General features: G+C 38.4%; 1 long non-coding RNA gene across 1 annotated transcript in view; it reads left to right on the top strand.

Moving 5' to 3' along the window:
• Positions 1-1489: 1489 nt before the first annotated feature.
• Positions 1490-15789, top strand: part of LOC113539486 (uncharacterized) — a 30435-nt gene continuing 16135 nt past the window's right edge. The window contains exons 1-2 of the long non-coding RNA XR_003403928.3: positions 1490-1677; positions 12712-12765. This is a non-coding gene — a long non-coding RNA (uncharacterized LOC113539486). The remainder of the gene's footprint in view (positions 1678-12711; positions 12766-15789) is intronic.

Genomic DNA, 15789 nt, shown 5'->3' on the forward strand with positions numbered 1-15789 from the left:
AGACATATTTGCTTGTTAAATCTATAACCCTGACTCTACAGTTTGCTGTTTTGAGGAGGTAAATACACATCACTCAGTACAGTTAGCTGGATAGCTCTTTGCTGACAAAAGATGAGCATAGAGGCCTCCATGTTTTTCGCTCTTTGAACCTCAGACAAACTCTCAGAGGTTGAAAATCACGTCGTTCCGAGTTCCGGCTTCCCACTTCCGAGTCAAACTCAGCATTAATTAAAACCTCTGGAAGCATCACTTCTCTGACACGTCCTTTTATATGTCATCTGGACTGTACTGTTCTGTGTTTTAAACTCTGATTTGCTTTGTCTTGCTTTTGGCAGTAGATGATAGAAAAGAGCGAGTGATACCTAGAGCGTCTTTACACTGAAGGAAAACAGCAAAACCACTTTTCCCACAGGATCTTTACCAACATGTCAATTCATAAAGCATGTATGTTACCTGCGATTATTTCTACTGCTCATTTTATAGAAGGGAAAATACTGTGCAATCTTTCCAGACGCATGCACACACTATCCTTAAAAAATTACTGACATTACTGAATCAGATGAGATTAAAATTCCAGAGAATATCCAGTAATAATTACATTCCCCATTTCCCTGTGTAAAACAGCTCCTGTCTGAACAGGGCTTTGGCCTTTGATTTAAAGACATGTGTAAATAATTATGTGATGCCTACTCGACTAGATATGCGTCTGAAGGTCAGTTCAAAGTTTTTTTTTTAAACAAATAATTGTAATGTACAAAGCAATAACTGCATGGATAGACCTATCATTACCTACAGAATTATCTACTAATTGGATTATTATTTATTTATGTTCATTATCTTGAAGCACAGTTCTTTTGTATTATAATATAATATACTGTACTGCGTATTCATGCAGTGTAATGTTTGGTTTGATTTATGCTTTGAAAGTTTTGAAGTACTTTGGGCTGAGATAATTGAAATCAAATCAAACAAAACGCATTAGAAAATTCATCATCAAAATGTGCAGGATGGTGATTCTCCAGGACCAGGATTGAGAAACATTGATTGAGTGTTTATATAAGGATTTAAAGTACTTAATGTCTTGATATTTTTATCAAGCGCTTGATCCAACACGACCAGATCAATTAAAAAAAAAAAAAAACACCCACCAACAAAACAGTAAACAGCTGTTTATTAATTAAAATAAAAATAAATGTAATAAATCTGATCTTTCTCATATAACTCTTTGTGAGTTGACAGTTTGGACAGGATTTGATGTGTGTTGAGTGTGTTTATTAGATCTGTTTCACAAACTGTGGTCGTAATACATGGCTGCAGGCAAAATTCAAGAAATCAGCTTAAAAATTACTCTTATAAACAAAGAAAATAGCACAATTTTGCAAAATACACTAGATACAAATGCTAAAAAGCTTAGAAATACTGCAGAACCTCTGCACACATAAAGGCAAGACAGTAACGAGGATAACTCCAGCACAGGTGTTAATAATAATCAGGAGAGCAGTCACTCGGCTGAGCAAACCAGGAACCTCATCGCCAACACTGAAGACCATAATCTCTGAGATCTGTGTGTTTTAGCTGGTTTTACTACATTTGATCATGTTATGGATGCTTTTTCCTGGACCTGGATGTGTGTTTGTGACAAAGTAACAACATTGAGTGATCATCAACAACTCACCTGTAAGCTTTCAGGTCTTTTTTTTTTTTTTTACTAAAACAGTGCAATTCTGACAAAAACAAAGCCGGGCTAGGAATGGAAAATACAGTCAAAGAAGTGTTCCTTTTTCTTTTTTATTTGTTTATAAGGCAGAAACATTTTCATTTCATGGAAGTTTGCTTTGATATTCTTACAAAGTTGGTCTTGGTTACACAGGTTAGCTAGATAACTAGCTATAACCCTTCCATAATAGCTTTAGTTAGCTAAGTGACAATTGCCAGTGATTGTAATTTAAGGGTGAACTGCTGCTATAGTTTTGGTAAGAACATTTCTCCTCAGCAGAGAGAGTGCTAGTCTGTTCTTCACATTTTTTGTGTCAGATTTTGGATTTTTCATCATTAATATTCTATATTTATCCACTATTATTGACTTTTTTCTTTTTAATATACTTGTGAAAATTAGGATTCAGCTAGTAGGAAAGATTACAATGTAAAGAATTTCTGTATGTTTTTCACCAAAACACTGTTCAAGCCAGTATAGTGCTTTAAATAATGCTTTGTTTTACAGTATGATACTGCAGATCGCCTGGTATTCTGGGAAAATATTAACAGTAATGTCAGATTATTCTGTATTAAAGCACCTTACTGTACTGCTGTTATAAAATTCACTCTGATTATATGTAGTAACAGTAAAACATACATGATCATTAACTTTCAGCGCTAACATGAAACATTTATGTGAAAATTATTATTATTTTATACTACGTGAGATATTACATCACCTTACTGTAAATATGTTTTACAATTGTTTAATATGTTCTGCACTGATGCCAGTAAATCACTGTCAGTGTTACAGTAAATGTTTTACAATGTCGGATATGATTTAAAACAAAATGTAACTTTAATTATTTTACCAAACTAAAATGTACTAGCGTACTTTCTTCTTGTTTTTTTTTTTTTTCTGGTAGTGTTCAGGACTGAGATTCTTTGCTTCTCATTATTAATTGTAGCAGGTTTGTGTAATTTGATATTTTGTCTTTGTACTTATGTGAACTGAAATGAAATGAGTGCTTTAGCAAAAACGTGATCAGATTCGTTTGCAAGGATTTTTCAGAGGAAATTTATGTCGCAAGAAGAGTTAAAATAGCAATATAGCTTTAAAACTGCAGTGGTGCTTTTACAGTAATTTACTTATCAAAAAATATGATTTAATGACAGTCAGTAAGTTTGAATACATAATTTTTTTTTTTAAAGTGAACAGTTACACATTCGATGTGCTCGAATGCATTCACAACATTACTATAATAGAAAAGTGATTAAAACAGATGTCCGGTATTTCTGTTTCGGCCCTAAAGGCTTAATGTAACTAACTACAGCTCCATGACTAGTTTGTATATCTAAGATATTGTATATCTTATTTGGTCAGTCATTTTGGCATGATAATGACTTCTGAATCCTTTCTGGGGAAAAAAAAACATGATGCAATATCACATCTAAACTAGCAACATTTCATTTAATGATCAGTCTTTGACTGAAAGAATCCGTCTTGTGAAACTTTTTACTTTTTTCTAAGCTCGCATTGCCAACATCACCTCACACCAGAAGCCTCTTTGGATCTCACACTGCTGTCACGACGCTCCGAGTGAAATGTTTGTCTCTGACACAATAAAATGTGCCAATTGAAAGCTAATTAAAGGGAAAAATCAAACTTTTCTATTTACCCAATTTTCTCTCTCACCCCTGAGTGTCACTTTTGCTTGCTTTAATCAAAGAGACATAAAAAAACCCAATCTGAGCCGATTTGTCTTGAGGAAAGAATTTCCTTTTAAAATGAAAATAAAAGCCTGTTGCACTGACACACGTCTCACTGGAGACATATTTCTACTGGCGGCATGCCTAAGAAGTGGCCTTCAGGTGTGTGTGTTTGTTTGTGTGTGTGTCTGTGTGTGTGTGTGTGTGTGTGTGAGAGAGAGAGAGAGAGAGAGAGAGATAATGAATGTATATGTACCTGGTCTACACGTGCCCTGTACACACAGTCAGACTCTGAACTCCTCCTAACCTTCATGTCGGGTGGCAGAGTGCCGTCACCCGTCGATGACTCACACTGCTCTCAGCCTTTCTGTTCTCTCAGATGCATTCACACACACACCACACCACACCACACACTCTCACAAGCTTCCCTTCTCACACTTTCCTTCTCTCTTTCTGTTTCTCTCATGCTTTTTTCCCCCAGCAATCGCTTTCTTTTCCTCTCCACTTCTGTCCCAGTTTCAGCTTAATGAGCAACATTGGCAGAGCAACTACCAGTTGATCAGCAATAATAATAATAATAATAATAATAATGGATTGTATGAGAAATACCAAAGGAACACCATTTCTTCATACAGTATATGTTATCTATAGAAGAAGATTGGTTGTTTGATTTACATGTTAGATGCTTCGTATTGCACTAACTTTGTTAGCAGATTAGCAAAGCAAGCTACCTTTACCTACACTCACAACAGCGATCTCTGCTACTCCCTCCCAAGCTTTTTTCTCTATTTTTCTCTGAATATGGTGAGCAGGAAAGCAACCTTGAAGCAGACGGGCTACAACAGCAGAAGACCAGAAGATCAGCTTTCATTCCTTTCAGCCAAGAACAAGGATCTGAGACTTCAGTGTACACAGACTCACCCAAACTGGACTGTTTGGAAAAAGATTGGAAAAAACATCATCTGGTCTTTTTTTTTCTTCTTCAGTCTTCATCTGTCCAGTTTGGGTGAGTCTGTGTTCGCTGTAGTGTTAGATTCCTGTTCATGGCTGCCAGAAGTGGAACCTGATGTGGTTTTCTCCTGTTGTGCGTTCTGAGATGCTTTTCTGCTCACCACGGTTGTTAAGAGTGGTTGTTCCAGTTACTGAAGACTTCCTGTCAGCTCAAGCCAGTCTCTTAACCTGTATGCTCATCATCATATGCATTGCTCTGCTGCCACATGATTGGTTAATTAGATAGCTGCATGAATGAGCAGGTGTTCAGGGAAAAAAATGCTTACTTCGTCCTGCACATGGCGCACTTCTGTTTGTTACACAAAGGCGTGTCCTAGTATTACAGGTTATTCACTGTAAAGAAACAGCAGTCTGACCTGACTAACTGCTCTCTCAGACTCTCTCTGGGAGTTACAACATCAGGCCATTTAGCCAATTCACCCCCTTTTCCTTCCTTCTCAGTGTGTTACTCGCAGGTGGAGGAGACGAGACACTTTGACCCGCAGGAGTAGTTCAGGTCAGGAGGGACGCTTTGTTGAAATGTGCAGCTCTTGTATAAGTTCTTGCTTCATAAGAGACATTGATTTTTCTCTATATCCTGGTGCAGGTCAGGGCAAAGCAGCAGCTCGAGTGGCTGAATTGATGAATGCTTGAAGAGAATAAAACTAAAGTGTACAGAGATAGCAAAGGCTACATTTACATTGCAAGCCTCATTGCTCAATTATTATTATTATTATTATTATTATTATTATTATTATCCTTTTAACATTTTTCTGCCAAAATCAATATCATCAAATAAATGAGTCACATGCATCATTAACAGCAGCAAAAATTGCTGTATTTGTGAGACACTCTCATTAGATCAGAGATAAGATTAACCAATTAGCAGCACCGGGCTTCATCACAGAAATGATTTCCTCTGGAGGTCGGAGGAGCGCCTCACCTCACACATATCAGAACATATTCAGCAGGTTTTAAGAAGGTTAGATTTATAATATTCCAAAACATAACGTTCCTGCAATGTCCTAAAAGCTTTGTTTTACTTGTTACATTGGTTATTTGGAAATGTTAGCGTTAATATTCCTATAATGAAAAATGTTGCAGCAATGTTGTAGGAACTTTTATAAATGATATTCTCAAACAACCAGAAAGCCAGAAAAACAGATTGAATAATTTTAGAACCAAAAGCTCCTACAGCCATATTGTTCAGAAATTGTTCTGCTAAATCACTTCCAGGTTAATGTACCTGACCCTTATGTGGCAAAAGTTGACCGTATTTTTATTCACATATTCCCCCTTCACATTGCAGTTCCCACGGTGACAAGCAAATGCTTTTGTTTATTTTGCCATATGCCTTTGTTTTGGTTTTCTTCCTGTCTCCACCCCTTTCATGTCATTGGTTTGTTACCCGATTGTGTTCACCTGTTCACAAGCTCCAGGTTCCTTGGTTTGATCCTGAACTCAGGTTACTGTCTATGTGTTTCTCCTTTTTTTGCATAGGTTTTCATGATGTTCTCTGGTTTCCTCTGTCTAAAAACATCCAGCTAGGAGGATAAGTTATGCATAATTGCATGTAGGTGTTATGCCCAGTGCTACCGGGATTGGCTCTGGATCCACTTTGACCCTCATTAGGAGGGCATGGGTTCCCTTTATTTCTGAGTCTAGTTTCTTTGTTCCTGCTTTTGACCTTTGCCTATTTGACTTCTCTCTTAGTTTAAATAAAACGCATACCGCGTCCTGCCTCATCACCCTGCATGTTACAGTACTTGTCCTGGAATGGAAGTATTTGTCCTGGAATGGACTGCTGTCTGGGAGAATCCATTAATATTTCCTACAAGTTATCTTGTGCTAATTACTTTAAATCTGCTTGTATAAATCTATGTTGGCATTCAGCCAATAATCCTGCATTCTAGAGTCACGAAGTTTGTGAAAAATATTTTGCAAGCACAACACGCTGAAAGAATATCCACCTGCCGGAGTGAGAAGTTTTCTGACAGTGATATGGCACATGAGTCCGGCAGGGTTATATTTGTCGTGGGACTTGTTTTGCTCTTCTTTCACCCCAGTGGTGCAACATGCAGTGACGGTGATGCCACACAGCGCTGGAAATGACATGTCACCCAGCCGGGTCTGTCACTTCCATCTCTCCAGAGAGGAGTTGATAAAACCTGCTGCAGCCTTACAGTGAGATCTCTGTGTACTAACCCTAAATTATAGGACACATAATTGTACAGGCATTCTCACAGGTCAATTTATAACACACTTCACTTCAGCAGTATGCAAGATGTAGAATTCGGCAAACAAATATCTATCATGTATGTTTGTTTATGTACGCTTAGTCTCTGTCTTCTTATCATTGTGGTTCCCTTCTATAATTAACGCCAGCAGTAATTACAGCTGCACTCGTCCCCGATTTAAACAGTATCTCCTGCGGTGAGACGTGTTTGTGTGCGTGTGTATGTAAGTGACAGTGACGGCCGTTGTGGATTATCAGAGCCGTAGGGAGCGTCTCTGAAGCTAATCAGCATCTCCCCGTGGAACGGCTTCTGGGACCGAGGGAGTGTTTATGCAAAACAAGACAATAATTAAAGGAAAGGTCTCAGCTGAGGAGGTTGGTGCAAGTCAGAGGATTCAATTAGCTTTGGGGAGGAGGTTTAAGATCTATTAGTAGCAGTTAATTACATTACCAATAATTAAAACATTTATTGCATTGCTAATAATGAATATATTTTAATGTGATGAAAGAGAAACAGTTATCAGTCCGTTGGATTACTGAGTGGATGATCAGGGTTACAGCTAGAATCCAGCCAAACTATGTTCTATAATTATGTAGCAAGAGGTTGAGAGGGTTGTTGTGAAATTTAGTGTTTTATTATATGTGCAAAGTGATTGGCAACAAAGCAAGAAGCAGTTGAGGGCATGCGTTACAGTGATTTTAACACAGGTAATGGTCTTCTTAAGCATGATGCCAAATGGAGTGTTTGATATCTCCTCTACAGTGAGCAATTCACTGTAACTCACACCTCCACTCGTTTATTGCTTTTATAAAACAGTGACAAAACCAATATGATGAAATCCACCGAATGTACAAATGGATGGACTGACAAATGGATGGGTGAATGGGTGGGTGTACGAACGGACAGACGGATGGATGGATAGATCTATCCAAAAAAGGCTGCCCACTGCTCCGGGTGTGTGTTCACGGTGTGTGTGTGTTTGATCACTACTGTGTGTGTGCACTTGGATGGGTTAAATGCAGAGCACAAATTCCTAGTATGGGTCACCATACTTGGCCACACTTCACTTCACTAGATAGATGGTTGGATGTACAGATGGATGGACAAATGGATGGGCAAATGGATGGATGGTTGATGGCTGGATGTACAGGTGGAGAGATGGATTAACAGACTGATGCCTGAATTGATGGATGGACAGATGGATAGATAGATGGTTGGATGGCTGTATGTACAAGTGGTTGGATGGCTGGATGGACAAATTGATGGGTGAATGGATGGATGGTTGATGGTTAGAAGTACAGATGGATGGTTGGATGGACAGACGGATGGACAGACAGATGGATAGATAGATGGTTGGATGGCTGTATGTACAAGTGGTTGGATGGCTGGATGGACAAATTGATGGTGAATGGATGGATGGTTGATGGTTAGAAGTACAGATTGATGGTTGGATGGACAGACTGATGGATAGATGGATGGTTGAATGGCTGTATGTACACAGGGCTGAATGGACAGATGGAAAAATGGATGAGCGAATGGATAGACGGTTTATGGTTGGATGTGTGGGTGGGTGGAAAAAAGGATGTCTATGGATAATGAATGAGTATATAGATGGATAGCTTAGTGTATAAATGGGTAGATGGATGGCTTTGTTTTTAAAATATAATGGACACCAGGAATAATATGTACTAAACCTGTTTTTGCCACACTCACAGAGAGAAACCTTAGTATATCCGGTCATTTGTGCACTTTAGCCAGGTTTTTGCAATAACCATCATGTTGCTGTTTGCTAGATATGTTCCAGATATTATTTGAACATTAACAGAAGTCATTATGGTGGATTCTTCCTGTAGTGTCTGGCAACCCAGGTGTCTGAGCACCGCTCTTTAGTTCTTATTAATGGAAAATGTGTTGACACGAAACTGCATCTAGGAGTAAAAACTCTAGTAATTATGCGCTCGTGTTTACAGCATGCTAAACGGACGCAGCTGTAGTGTCCGTACAAAAGCACCTGCGATCCTCGGATCTGTGTGAAAGTACTACAATACGCTAAGCGGCTAAATGCAAATGAACCAGCACATGTTAATTATATAGCTTACAGTTTGGTCTGACAGCTGAAACAGTCTTTTTGGCTCTTGCACCCAATTAATAGCAGTTTTGCAGCCTTGAGATCTGAGGCAGGAATCGGAAACTAAAGAAATGGTCTTTCGGAGCCAAATGGATCCCCAACAGAGCTGATGAGGTTCTAAAATGGAAAGTCCCATTAAGATGTTGGAAAGCGAAGTCATATTTATTCCAGTATTTACATCTTGTTGGTTTTTGTAAACTCAGGTAGAGTGTGTTAGGTAGAACTTGGGCCAAAATGTTTTTTTTTTCCTCCTCTAATTACATTACGTTCGATTTCCAGGCAGAGAGACGAAAGAAGATGGTTTGATGCACTGTGGACATGTTGTGAATTAATGAGGCCTGTCACGACGCAGGAATTTGACTGAAATGTCATCATATGCCAGCTAATAAGATGTGAAAGCTAGGAGCCACCCTTCAGCATAATAAATAATGTTAGCAAAAAATAACTGTTAGTATATTTAGTAATTTGAATCCGATTTAATCTCCATATGCTGTAGCGGTGGAATTTACTGTGCACTTTGACCCCTCTTCCTGTTTACATATGTGCGTGAGGCTGTTTATGTGACTCTCAGTACAGTCGAACCTGCACAAATCTTCATGCCACTGTGTTTCAGGTGAAAGATTTTGTTCTAGTACATGCTGCAAAACCTCACTGTGACTCTGGAATATAATTCTAGAGGTTTCTTTTTTTAATTATAGTATGTGTTTGTCGAAATCTGTATGATTCTGGAATATAGATTTATTTTTTTTTATTACAGTATGTACTTCTAGAAATCTCAATGTGATTCGGAAATGTAGTTCAAGAATTATTATATGTTCTTCTAGAACTTTCTGGAATGTAATTCTAGATTTGTATTCTTACTGTAGTGTGTGCTTCTAGAACTCTCAGTGTATTGCTAGAACTTTTATTAGAATTCATGCTTCTAGAACTCTCAATGCCATTCTGGAATCAGGTTCTAGACTTTTATTATTATAGTATGTGCTTCTAGAACTCTCAACTGTTTCCAGAATGGAGTTCTATAAATTTGTAAATACATAGAATGTAATTCTAGAACCTGTTAGAACTTCTAGCACTGAAATTTCTCAAAGAATTTAGTAGCAGGATCTTAGCTATTTGTAAGCTGTCCATCAAATAGCAGGGGCAGAAAGTTCCACTCACCATTAACATACACTTCAGAGAATGGGTGGATGGAGGAGTTGGGTGGATGATTGAATGAGTGGGTGGATGATTGGAGGAGTGTGTGTGTGGGTGGATGAGTGGGTGGGTGGATGAGTGGGTTGGTGGATGAGTGGGTGGGTGGATGAGTGGGTGTTCTGTGCAAGTTTAGCTGGGACTGAGATGGAAGATCCACTGATCACTGGCTATCAGCAATAAAACTCTCCACTCACTGTGAGCCAATGCTGTGATCTTGTCGGCTCTCTGCAGTTAGCTTTGCTCAGATATTCACTTTGTACAAGATTACCATCCTAATCACATGAAAACTGATGATTTCTACTAAAAAGGTTCCTAAAATAGTTGAGAGTAGCTCAAGACTCTACACTTTACTCATGAGTCAGATCACATGATCAGTCAGTGATAGTGTGACACACACACACACAGTTACTGTCAGACACTGGCTTTTCTCACTCAGGTTTTATTACATCATGTTTTATTAACTTCCCATGCTCTTGGGTTTCCTGTTTTTCTGCACGGGGATGACTTCCCAGGTCGCCCTTTTCCTTGTCGCAAATCAAATTAGCTTTGCGAGCGATTAATCATCTCCGTGACGGCGCTATGAAAGGGGATTGACACCTTATTCATTTTCTTAATTACATCTCTTATTAAACGTTGCAATCGTCCCTGGTAATTATGGCCTTCTTCTGACTCTTGCGCTTGGACTCTGCTACGCAGATTATTTGGGCAGAGTGGAGGGGTCGGGGTGGAGCTGTCTGATGATGAGGAAGACTAAGAGTGAAGTGTTGTTATGAAGTGACGCATCTTAAAGAGCTCAGGAGTCCTGATGCTGAGAGTGAGTGGAAGATAGGAGGACGGAGATGAGAAGCACTTGTGTTATAAACTCACTGCTTATATTTTGGGATGAACTGCTCCTTTAGCAGTTAATGAAGAGGTTATTCTCACCCGCACCCACACACACACACACACAGATGTGGTACTGAGTTACTGTAAGTGGGGACATCTGGAAAAGTCTGCCTCACTCAGTGATATTGATGGCACGGATATAAAAGACCAGATTTTCTGAAGTGAATTTTATGCCATCTAGCAGGTGAAGGGACATAAAGTGTGGCGCTGGCAGCGAACAGTTTGTGTATGTTATGTACCACTTGTAGAACGTCACAAATTACTTGAGGTTCCAAATTACAGATCCTCTGACATGATGGTTATTTTAATACATTGTGCCAACAAGATACCAAAGTCTTAACTCTGCTGTTGGAATGTCATGATTATGTAAGGAGTAACACACGGCAGAGTAACACACAGTGGGCTGTTATACAAAAATAACGTACGCTGGATGGTGTGATATGGCACGAGGTGAAACCTTTCTTTTTCATAGCAGACTCACAGAAAAGGTGCACGTAGGCAGCATGTAAAACAGCAGCTGTACTTTTTGTCAAATCTGATGCCTTTGTCACTCGTCTGTGCGTTCATCCCAGACTCTTTTTACCGCAATATCTCCAGAATGAGTGGTTTAATGAGTGGTTTGTAGGATTTATAGGGAATTATCACTGTAACAAGAGGATGAACTGATTAGATTTTGGAATTGGTTCAAACAGGGTCAAGGTCACAGCAAGGTCAAATGTCTGAAACAGTTGTTCTTTAATAGCTTCCATCCCGTTTGTCATACGTTCAGGAGCCAAAGGCCCATTTTCTGTCTATGATCATCAGTCCATCATTTCCCATCAGTAGGAAATTCTCATTAGTGCAATATCTCAAAAATACATGGTGAAATGTAGAATTTGTATGGACTTATCTTTGCTACCACCAGATGAGCTGATCTGCATTTTGGAATCAATCCAAACATGTATAAATATATTTTAAGGGTACTTAACTTAAAGAGATACAAATGAGTAAAAAGAAGGACTAGATTTGTTGGCAGTGGAGGCACTCCATCGAGCTCTACTTGTTTTTTTTTTTCTTAGAGCATCCATCATTTTGTGACTGTTGAAGATATTTGTTTTGTCCCGATGTTCCGATGGAAATGTTATAGAACGTACTGCTGATGTGGATCTGCACTCAGTAAATAATCCGCAGTGCAGACGGGAGGAAAAAGGAGTGATTTGGGTTCCCAGTGTTTACAGCACGTACAGTAAAACGGTGTGCTTTGGGCAGACGGTGTGTCCTTTTCTTTCTTTAAGGAATGATCTGATCTTTTTTTTTACTCTCAGGAGGCATGTGTCTGGTTTAGAGGGTGAAACACAGCTCCCCTGGTGTGTGACTTTCTTGTTCCTCTGTCCCAGTTACATATTTACATAGTGATCTGCATAAATACACACTGGATATATAATACAACTGTGCTATAATACACTGCAGCTAAAAGTGGACCGAATCTCACTTTTTTTTTCTCATGTGATATGTAGTTTGGGTTTGAAAACCAAATTTTCCACTGAATATGATTTTTAATTTCATTTTGGGTGATTATTATTTTTTTTTAGTAATATATGGGGATGTGATTTCAGTTTGAACAGATGGATAAATAATGCAATTTTTACGTCAATCTCTTTACGTCAAATTGATGTCCGCTAATTTCATCATAACATACAGTACATGTGCTGCATAACCTGATTACTGGGATAAACTCAAGTTGATGTCTTCTATGATGTCTTCCTTTTCAATCCAAGATATTGCATTATCATGTTTTATGTGTCGTGTGGAGTAGAGCAGGGTTTGTTTCACTTTAGAAACTTGCTCCTGTACAGCTGTAAGTAACGTACGATTTTGTTTTCATTGCTTCAGAATCCCATGTTGTCGAGGACTGATAGTGGCTGATTGTCAAGAACAGCATACTGGGTAAGGGCTGTTTTTTTCACTCACCTTTACCTCTCGCCTAGCCAGTGTGTGCTGCTAGCGATGACCTCCTCATGCTGAGTTTTATGTTTAAGATGTTTTATCAGGTTAGTTGTGTTGTAGGAAGATGCTGTAGTTCATCGTTGTGATATTTTCACAAAGTTTGCTTTCTCATCATTAATCATGAAATACATCTGGATCTCTGGCATTTCATGTCATCTGTTTGTTAGCAAAACAGTGTACACTAGAATTACGTCACGTAGCATTACCTGGTATTAGAGCATTTTTGCGATTTCTTAGAATTTCAAAATACTTAGAAATTGTGTTAATGTTCAGATAAGGCCACTGTTAGCAGATTTTTGTACAATTTTGTTTATATAAATCTGTATATTATAAAATCCAACAAAATTTGGCATTTGCTCATTAGCTCATTCCTCTCACGTAATCTGGGTTTTCAGACAAATTAGATTAATTCATGCTTCATAATAGCTTCGTCCATGTCCCAGACACGAGGTAAGTGAACGTCTGATGCAGTTTCCAGAATATTTGCAATCTTTTAAATGAACTCATTGTGTTTTTCATTAGACTTTGTTTTTTTCCTCATACAATGGTACAAAAATCAACAGCTTGCAGTTTTTGTTCAGTATGTCGACTATGAATACATTTTTCAAGCGGAGCACTGGGAGACCCGCGTCTGACAGCCGTTTCTAGACAAAGACCTGAAATAGAAATGATAATCTGATTAACAGCAGAATTCCTCTTTGTGAAGACTTGTGCTTTGATCCCCTGTGGAAGCTGTAACTGTAACACACTGATTTACTCCCAAAACAAGTGAACGATTCACGCGGGCCTGAGAGATGTTGCTATTTACTTATTCATGGAGTACACACGCTTTTGCGCTCGCCGTTTGTGTTACAGCTCGATGCATTTTGTTTGTTCTTGTTGTTAAATCTCGGCAAAATTACTCCAGATCTCTCAGACTCAAAAGACGGGAAGAGAGAGTCGGTGTCTAACAGAACACGCTGATTGATGTCTCAGTTTATACTACAGCAGCTCTCGAGATGGAGCCATTTAAAAGCCTCTTTATAAAAGAAATCCTCAGTCAACGCTGATATTGAGACGTTCAAGTGCAGCTTTAAATACATAACGTCATAGTATTTTCCAAGAGAACGTAAACTTTTTCCATAATTTGTCTGTGTGCGCTCATAATTTGTCTGTGTGCGCTCATAATTTATCTGTGTGCGCTCATAATTTGTCTGTGTGCGCTCATAATTTGTCTGTGTGTGCTCATAATTTGTCTGTGTGTGCTCTTTTGATTTACTTGGGTTCAACACGCTCTCAGATTTGTAACTTGTAATAATAATAATTTGTTATTTGTAATAAAGTTGTACAAAAAGGTAAGGCTTGGGCTCAGGAGCAGGCTTAGCATTTGTACCCTTACTTAAGACTTCATTAGTATGTAATAGGCCCTTTACTGAAATTACACCACAGCCATGTTGAAAATCTCGACTCTGATTGGCCAGAAGGTGTTGATTAATTTTCTACAACAGCAGCTCTGACTGTAACAAATCATTGGTTTATATTGGTTCTAATATGTTATCATTTCCGTAGTAACAACTTACACAGAGGTTTTTATGGCTGACATTCAACATAAACAGATTAAAACAAGCGAGTAGTTTTCTGTGAGGAGATGTTTATTTTACATTTATGGAAGGAGTCTCCAGTGTCAGTGCTTTGTAACAGTCAGAAGTAAAGCTGAAACTTTCCAACACCTTCAGGACAGAAGAGTTTACACTTTGCAGTTTCTATGTAACATGACGAGCTGCGTTTTTTTTTTGTTTGTCTTATTAAAATCGAGAGGAAAATAGAGGCTGTATAGCTGCTATAGCATAAGTGAGAACAGAAACTTGTTTCGTGGATGTTCCACAACCTTAAATGTAACTATAAACAGATAAAAAGTATGACGTATGTTCATAATTAATTAAAATTGCAATCATTGGCAAATTGCTGTGATATACAGGGAATAAAACACTTAAGGTTGTAATGTTATAGGAAAATAATCAAGAGTAACTTCTCTTCATCACATCACACTGTTGTTGTTGATTATTTTTCTATAACAGCACGTCTCTTCATGTTTTATTCCTAACATATGACTAGTGATGCTATGTAGCATTGCTCTGTAGTTATAACCTTGTAATAACATGTATATACTATGTTATAGATATCATGTATATTTGTATATTCTAGGTTTCAAAACCCAGAGCTCAGATTATTGTATATAAACCTATTTAAAATCGTTATACTTGTTATATAATCACATCCCTTATTGTTTAATGGTATATATTATATATTATAAGAACATATCACATCACTTTTAATGCTTGAGGAGTGTGAGTAATCAGTAAGACCCCTCACGGAGCTTTAAACGAAAAAAAAAAAACTAAACTATTATGCATAGATGCTAAGAATGTACAAAAAGTTTGCTACAGTATTGTATTGTGTAAATGTGACAAATCGAAATTTTCTATATTATTGGTTGATGCTGAGATGGACGGCGTCTGTCAACCTGTTTTTTTTTTTTCCTCCACTAAAAGCTGGAAATAAACCCCTGGTGCTGCTGCGGTACTCCTCGAGAACTCGTTTAAAATTTCCTCACTGTGATGGTAATGATGCAGTGGGAGGTAAATGAATTCTGTTATCAGTGCAGAAGCAGTGGCTTCTCCGAATCCTCCTTCGCAGCACGCCGTTGCCGTTCTTCACCTGCTACGAGAGGAAACGGACGTCTTTTTCCTCCTCTCGCTACACTAAAGCAGCCTGAGAAGCCGAACCAATAGAGGAGGTGTTCAGGGTAATCTCGCCGCTGTGTCAGACTGAATGCCTGCGAGGATTTCCTCACGGCCTGGAGGACATCTCGATGCTCTTTTAAATTAATAATTAAAAAAATTAGATGAGCAAAAAATAAGCAGGACTAACAAAATGCTGAAAATGTTTGCGTTTCCGCCGTGTATTTAAACATCAATGCGGCTG

The sequence above is a fragment of the Pangasianodon hypophthalmus genome, chromosome 20, assembly GCF_027358585.1.
Source record: "Pangasianodon hypophthalmus isolate fPanHyp1 chromosome 20, fPanHyp1.pri, whole genome shotgun sequence".
Classification (NCBI taxonomy): domain Eukaryota; kingdom Metazoa; phylum Chordata; class Actinopteri; order Siluriformes; family Pangasiidae; genus Pangasianodon; species Pangasianodon hypophthalmus.